General features: G+C 43.1%; 1 long non-coding RNA gene across 1 annotated transcript; it reads right to left on the bottom strand.

The window, feature by feature from the left end:
• Positions 1 to 1,394: 1,394 nt before the first annotated feature.
• Positions 1,395 to 4,719, bottom strand: LOC137840153 (uncharacterized). The gene is made up of 2 exons (XR_011086625.1): positions 4,076 to 4,719; positions 1,395 to 3,342 (listed from the first exon to the last, which is right to left on the bottom strand). It is a non-coding gene; the product is annotated as an uncharacterized lncRNA (long non-coding RNA).
• Between the last annotated feature and the right edge of the window lie 4,005 nt (positions 4,720 to 8,724).

Here is an 8,724-nt window from a genome sequence, read left to right on the forward strand (position 1 = left end):
CCCGCTTGCCACACCTTTTTTGTCTACACTGTTTGTACTATGTGTCCTCTCTGCATCCATTGCAGCCTGGTCATCCTAGAAGAGGGACCCTCCCATCTGTGGTCTCTTCTCAAGGTTTCTCATTTCCCCTAGCTGGAGTTTTGAGTTTTTCCCTTGCCCTCTTGGGAGTTTAAGATCAGGGGGTGTTTGAGAATATCTTTCGTTCTTCACATGTCCTGAGTGTTGTTGTTAGTCACCAAATGTTGAACAGAGGCTGTGATTTACCGAAGTCAAATTCCTTGTTTGGCACGCTCAAACATGGCGAATAAAAAAACTCTTGAACTCTCTTGAACTCTTGAAGGTTTCTCATTTTCCCCTGGCAGGGTTTTTTTTTAGTTTTTCCTTGCCCTTTTGGGAGCTTAAGATCAGGGGATGCTTTGAGAATAATTGTCAATTTTGGCTATGTGAAGCCCTTTGAGACTGTTTGTGATTTAGGGCTATACAAATAAACTTGACTTGACTTGACTTGACCATAGTTGGGGGTATGAACGTATGAACCTGTAAATTTAGAGCTTCGCCTTGTGGCACAGCTCCTTCACCATGACAGACCGATAAAAAGCCCACATCACTGCAGACGCTAACAAATCCGCCTATCAATCTCCCGTTGCATTCTTCCCTCAATCGAGGATAAGGCCCCAAGATACTCAACCTCCTGAACTTTGGGCAGGGTCTCATCCCCAACCTCGGGAGGACACTCTAGCCTTTTTGGACTGAGAACTATGGTCACAGATTTGGAGGTGCTGATTTTCATCCTAACCACTACACATGGCTGAAAAACAACCACTCCAGATTGGAGATTGCAACTTGATGAAGCTAACATTACCACCTCATCTGCAAAATCAGAGATGCTCAACACTGCATTTTACTTTACCATTTGACAGATCAAAAATAACTAATTATAGGTTCAATTTGACCCAAGTTCTGTGTTACAATAGGACTGACCCACAATTGGGTCAATTTGACCCCCTAAAATGAGTTATTCAGTTTTGACCCAACATCTACCGTTCAATGAACATAATTTCCATCAAAACAATGTAAAAATAGTTATTTTTACTTTTTACAACATTTGCCCATAGATGTGAGTGTGAGTGCGGATGGTCGTTCGTCTCTGTGTGCCCTGCGATTGGCTGGCAACCAGTTCAGGGTGTCCCCAGCCTACTGGCCGATGACAGCTGAGCTAGGCTCCATCACGCCCGTGAACCCCGTGGAGACAAGTGGTACAGGTAATGGATGGGTGGCAGTGATGTGCGATGAGGTTCATGACTGGGGAGGCACTGACGTCACCCCCTCCCCCGGTAAAATTTGTCTGGCACCTAACTGTGTCACAAAAAAGGTTGGAGAGCGCTGCTCTAGGGTGGCTTATTCATTATTTAATTTGAAATATTTTAATTAAAATCTCATAACACATAAAAACACTCAATAAAGCACATGAAATCAAAACCTTGTTTTCGATTGTGCGTACTACACGCCGTTCCAAAGTCCCGTTGTCCGAATCAAACCTTTTAACTCCGGAGTTGGTCTTCCTTTACTGATGACCTCCTGCTTCGACCGAAATCCGTAGTTGAAAATAATTTGTATATGTAATCCTCCATTGCAAAACGAAATGTAAAAACGGAGAAAACAAAACAAAAACGAATGTAAAATGAAACAAATGGACGACTGCTCCTCAGTTGTTTACTGTAAATTTGAACGGGAGATCTCTTATTCTACAGGTATGAAGCCATCCCGGGATCACTAGCATCCCCTGCCATAAGGCTGGAGAACCTTTTTTCGTAGCCTCCGTAAGATCTCTTTTCAAAGCCGTTTTGCTCATCTAAAGAAACACGACGTTACAGATGACAAAAAACACGATATTATATACACCAGATTAACTACGGAAATTAGGTAATAGAGCCACAGCGTTTGAACACTTAAACAGCGACATGAAGACCGAGAGCAGTTCAGTCTAACTGCATAGCCTGTCAACATAGGCAGCCGTGTGATTCCGCAATCCTCAGAGGAGGCTAGACAGGACGATGGCTCCTCCGAGCGAATCGTCTTCGGTTTTAAAATAACTATAAAAATTCAGCGATTTTGCTTCAAAATGATACAATATTGTTGAAATTAAAAGGAAAATGACTTTATAATAAAAACAATTGAATTTGTTTTTCCCCTTTTCATGATGGCAGGGGAGGCATAGCACGTCCCTGATGGGTGGAGGGATGGATATTCAATGCCAAACGCAGTGAAATAGTGAACACAAAGTCAATAAAAATAGAACCGTTTTAAAAATCGTAATCTCCTTATAAGAAAGTAAAAGCCTATACATGGAAATAATATAAAATTTTGGGCAGAAGGTCATAACATAAATACAGCGGAATGATCCCATCCATGCAAATCCAGGATTTACATATGTCTTAGGTGCATGTTGGGCACAGGTATTTCCCTTCCACATCTGGCCTCAGGACACACTCATGGTGAAACCACCTCACAGTCATCACAGCAAATTTGAAAACCCTAACCCTCATAAATTGGGCTATTAAATGTATTTAAAAAAATCCTGATTATAAATACAATCATAGTCACTGTTACAGCTTCATATCGAGACTTCACAGCAACGAATTTCACATGCTCATACGACACATGGGTGGGCCCGCTGCTGTTCATTGATGGTGTTCAGCAGGAGAGAGAGCACCGCGCTCGCGTTAGCATTTGGCGGGATGTAAACAGCTGTGATGATCACCACTGGTATCTCTCTCCGTAGAAAATAAGGCCGGCATCTAACAGACATGTTACTCAATGTCGGTGGAGGAGTGCTTCACTATGATGCTGCTGTTGTTGCACCAGTCCTCATGCACGTAGATACAGAGCCTCCCACCTTTTGCCGGAGTACCTCAGTCCGATCCCAGTGGTGTAGAGAACAGCCTGGTAGCTGCACGCTAGCATCGGGGATCTTTGGGTTCAGCCTGGTCTCCGTGATGATGAGGGCGCAGCAGTCACGAACATAGCAATTTCCCGCAAGTTGTAGTTCCAGATCTACTGTCTTCTGGGTGAGGGATCTGGTGTTGGTGAGGTACAGACTCGGGAGGGGTGGCTTGTGCAGTCAGTTCTTTAGCCTTAGCAGGAGGCTGGACCTGCGGCCTCGCTTCTACTTCCTCTCCCTCCTCCGCCTGCGCCACTTTCCAGTCCCGACAACAATCCACGAAGAGTCCGGCAGTCTTGTTAGTTCGTCTGGGATGTTGTGGCTGTATTGAAATTCCCTAGAGATGGCAGTCTTGTGTTGAGAGCCGATGTCTACGAGGTCTTGTCAGCTGTAGGGGTGTACTGCCGAAGCAAAAATACAAAAAGTTCACAAATAAACACACAGAAAACGTAAAAACAAACACTGAAGGGGAGAGCCGTGAACCGCAGCGTATAAGCGCGCCCCCATCTTGAAATTTAAATGATTTTTGTATTTTTAAACACTTAAGTAAAAGTTTTGAAGTCAAACTGATTTTCATAAACATCCATCCATCCATTTTCTATACCGCTTGTCCCCACGGGGGTCGCGGCCGTGCTGGAGCCTATCCCAGCGGTCATCGGGCAGTAGGCGGGGGACACCCTGAACCGGTTGCCAGCCAGTCGCAGGGCACACAGAGACGAACAACTATCCGCACTCGCACTTACACCTAGGGGCAATTTGGAGTGCTCAATCGGCCTACCAAGCACGTGTTTGGGATGTGGGAGGAAACCGGAGTGCCCGGAGAAAACCCACGCGGGCACAGAGAGAAGATGCAAACTCCACACGGAGAGGGTCGGAGGTGGAATCGAACCCCGCACCCTCCTAACTGTGAGGCGGATGTACTAACCCAGGGATCGGGAAGCTTTTTGGCGGACAGAGCCATAAATGGCCATTTTTTAAAAATAATTTCCCATTAGAGCCATACCATTTAAAAAAACAATAGGCTAAATACAATTAAATGCATGTATTTTAATTAAGGCCAACGATTTTTTGAGTGTACTAATGTATTCTTTTTAATAACGTTTTTATATTGAAGTCTAGAAAAAAAAAACTCACCATTAATGAGACTTCTGGGGCTGCATCGTTTTGCTGATGGCTTTGTAGTCTGGTTGATATGCGGTGAGGTTGAGCTTCATGCAGGCGTTGCGGCTCTCATCAGTCATTATGGCCCGATTGTGAACGGTTCTTGCTGACAGAGGCATGTCTTTTATCCATATGAGTATCTCTTTTTTATCCGTGAAGTCATCAAAAATTTCATTAGCCACATCAAGCATAAATGTTGAAATACTCGCCATCAGTGAATGGCTTTCCGTTCCTCACAATTGCTAATGTGCCAGCAAAACTAGCTGAATTAAAGTCACCTTGTCTGGTCCGTAACGGAGTTGCTTTTGACTAGCTTGGACCTTCCTCTGGAGCTCTTCACACGCTTTCTTTCTGCTGTCCTCAGCTGGGTATTTGGTTGCAAATGTAGCATGTCGTGTCTCAAAGTGGCGCTTGATATTGGAGCGTTTCATTGATGCAATTTTGTCATTGCATGAGGCACGTAGCAGAGCCTCCTCTCTCCACAAATGCGAATTCTTCGGTCCACTCTGAAATGTTCAGTAATCGTCATCTTTTTTTCTCTTCACCATCTTTCTTGCTTGCCTGGCACCCACCAGCTAGCTAGCTGGAATTTTAACTAAAGCAGATGGAATTTTACCTCTCACGACCCCGTAGGCACCATATTGTCCAATAAAAATCGAACTTTTTTTGTCCGACCTGGCATCACCCTTCTGTACATCGATTGGCTAAGATGACCCTGGATTTCAACGGTAGAAAACAGATGGGATGGATTGCAAATGTGATCATATTTTATATTTTGAAAGCCAATTTAACATTTTCATTTTAGTAGGTCTCTTTTTTACTTTGATAATATAGTAACAAAATTATTTATGACTTCAATTGTGTAAACAAATGTCAGATTTGTCCGCAAGCCAGACACAGTCACCAAAAGAGCCATATCTGCCTCGCGAGCCATAGGTTCCCGACACCTGTACTAACAAGTGCGCCATTGAAACGCCCGTTTCATAAACATTCTTTATTTCAATAAATAAGAAATAAGAAAATAAAGAAAAGAGTAAATATATTGTTACAATATCCGCACAAGACTTTCATGAACCTTTATTGTAGTTTTATAAACTTTATTGTTTTTATTAAACACTTTTTTGTATTTTTAAACGTTTTTGTAAAATTTTTAAAGTCAAACTAACTTGCAGAATCGTTATTTATTTAAATAAATGAGAAAATAAATAAGAGTAAATTTATTGTTACATTAGCCACACAAGACTTCTATGAAGGTTTTTTGAAGTGTGAACGTGTCTGGCTCCTCTCTGCCCCTGCGGTCCAGCTCAAGCGCATCCCCAACAGACTTTTATAATTTTATTTCTATACTCAATTGTACTTTTAAATTCGTTATTGTATTTTAAACACTTATAAAAACATTTTAAAGCGTCACGGCTCCGCTCCGCTCTTGCGGTGCTGACCAGCTGACGCGCCCCCGCAGCCCAGCGCGAGGTGATTCTGCTGACACAAAGTGGACGAACCGATACATAAGGTAATTGAGATAAAGCCTTGATCTCCTACCGGCAAATAGTGTGCTGTGAAGTCATATGGGCAGACAAAGCCCCACGCTCCAAGTGACACCGCAAAAAGCCGTGATGCACCGAATATATCCGCAATATTTGTTTTCATAAAAATCTGCGATGTACAATAGGTGAACCACAAAGTGTTAGAGTTGTGCACACTCCAACTTATTTTGCAAGAACCAAACAGGAGACAAGTAAGTCCTCTTAAGCACCTGCAGGTGGAGAGTCCACTCGTCGCTGTCTGAACAGCGATGATCGAATGAAGTCTAACTCAGGCCTCTTGCAGGAGCATTTTTATTGAGAGAAACAGAGTGGGGGTATGGGTAGGCTGGCTAAAGCCCTTGTCCTCTAGTCTAAACATGTCAGGGGATGTTTTACGACCTTGTGATAAGGAGGACAAGGTAAGGTATTTATTACCTGTTGCATTCCAACATAATCCTACGATAAAGATAACCTGGAAAACCCTAACACAAAGTAGCGCGAGATTACTGTATTTTGAACAGAAAATCGGGCAGAACAAAGAGGAAAGGTGATATCTCCTACTTTTTTCTAAAGCAATCAGGTGCAGAGTAGAAGCAAACAGAGAGACAATACACAGACATGATGGATGAAAATTAGCCCGTGGAGAGAAGGAGGTTTTTGCATTGCGTGCCAACACGTTCTAAGCAGCATAAGTAACGGGACACATTTTACTGTTAGTAACGGTAGCGGTGTTATAATAATTACTCAATTACCGTATTTTTCAGACTATAAGTCGCGTTTTTTTTCCATAGTTTTGGGTGGGGGGGCGACTTATACTGAGGAGCGACTTATATGTGATTTTTTTCCTCACAAATTTTCAAAATTAAAAAAAAATTGAAACCGCGATAAACGAACTGCGATGTAGCAAGGAATTACTGTAATTTGAACTGCAAGTGACGTCAGCGGCGCAGCGCGGTGGTTGTTTACATAAAGGATTTGATCACGGGATGACGAAGATGACGAAGGGGCCCACGTACCACCGGCATCGTTAGTGGCTTTGTTTGTAAGTGACGCGAGGACGAAGAGTTTGAAGGATTTAATGATTTGGAGTGACACAGAAGGTTTGAAAAACTATTATGGCTACTCTACAAAGCTCTCTTTCACTTCCATGGATGGAATTCGGGGGCCGGCGCTCGGCCGGTTGGCTGTCCGGGGACGGTGGATGGGGCTCGGACATGGCTTTTACGCACGCCCGGTTCTATTTTACGGAGCTCTCTTCCACCTCCGTGGCTGGAAGTCGGGGGCCGGCGCTCGGCAGCTGGCTGTCCGGGGACGGTGGATGGGGGTCGGACACTGCTCCTACGCCCGGTCCTACTCTACGGAGTTCCCAGCCACCTCCGGGGATGGAAGTCCACGCCGCCACACGCCTGGAAGTCCACGCCGGTGCTTGGGGCCGTGTGGCGGTGAACTATTTATGTTATAGTTATTTGATATATTTAATTTTGTGTAGCAACTTGTATATGTTTTTATCATTACAGTTCAGTAGTTGTTGGCTCGTTGAACTCTTGTTTTGTTAATAAAGAGCCGTTTACCAAACCCACATCTTTCCTGGTACTTTGTTAACGCTTCAATATAGTTATATAATAGATCGGTGGAATAACGACGAGACTGACGTCAGGGCGCACGCGCGGCATTGTTGACAAAGGACGAGGAGTTTGATCGACGGGTTTAATGATTTGGAGTGACACAGATGGTTTGATAATGTTGTTGTTCATATGATAGTTATTTGATATATAATTTATAAATCGTTATATGGGCCTATGGAATATTTTGAAGCGCAAGCGCCGTCAGCGGTGCGCAGCCGGCATTGTTAACATAAAGGATGATCGATGGATTTAATGAATTGGAGTGACACAGATGGTTTTATAAACGTGTTATTTATGTAATAGTTATTTGAACAACTCTGAATGTTATGTTTGGCCCGTCCTCAGCTCTTCGTTTGTGTTTATGTCACGTTAGCATACTTATCGTTTAGCTTGTTGTTGCTCGTTCATGTCTGTTCTTGGTGTTGGATTCTGTTGAATAAATTTCCCCCAAGATGCGACTTATACTCCGGAGCGACTTATATATGTTTTTTTTCACTTTATTGTGCATTTTATGGCTAATGCGACATATATTACCAAGCGACTTTTAGTCTGAAAAATACGGTAGTTATTGAGTGGATCATCCGTTACTGAAAAACTATAATAGCATTAGCAACGGACATTTTTGCATTGCGTGTCACCACGTTCTAAGCAGCATGAGTACAGTAGTTCATGGACTATAAATCACAGCTTTTTTCATGGGTGTGACTTATATTGTGGACACATTATTATATAATGTAAGAATGGAGACCCCGTAGATGACCCAGGACGCACTGGAGAGTTTCTCAGCTGGCCTGGGAACGCCTTGGGATCCCTTGGAATGAGCTGGATGAACTGGCTGGGGAGTCTGGAGTCCCTCCTAAAGCTGCTGCCCCCGCGACCCGACCCCAGATTAGCGGAAGAAGATGGATGCATGGAAATTATTATATAATTTCACATGTTATTTTCACACTGAACTACAAGAGGGCGCTCTAGGCCTGTGTTGATAATTGTGTTGATGAGTCTGATATAAGCGACGTAGAAGAGGAAGCGCCTCATCTTCCGTCTCCGGTGTTAGTGGAGTTGTTTAGAAATGACACCGAGGATGAAGATTTCATTGGATTTAGTGATTTGGAGTGACACAGATGGTTTGGAAAACTAGTTAGCATATTGTTTATGCTAGTTATCTGAATAAATCTTAATATGTTATGTTAACATACCAGGCACGTTCTCAGGTCGTTGTTTATATGTTATGTAATGTGAGTATACCATACAATTATTTGGCTTGTTGTTACCTCTATTCTATTTTTCTTTTAAATTGTCTATCGAGATGACATGTCTGTTCTTGGTGTGGGATTTTATCCAATAAATTACCCCACAAAATGTGACATACACCAGTGTGACTTATTTATTATTATTATTATCCATCCATCCATCCATCCATCCATTTTCTGAACCGCTTAGTCCCCACGGGGGTCGCGGGCGTGCTGGAGCCTAT

The sequence above is a fragment of the Syngnathus scovelli genome, chromosome 3, assembly GCF_024217435.2.
Source record: "Syngnathus scovelli strain Florida chromosome 3, RoL_Ssco_1.2, whole genome shotgun sequence".
NCBI lineage: Eukaryota > Metazoa > Chordata > Actinopteri > Syngnathiformes > Syngnathidae > Syngnathus > Syngnathus scovelli.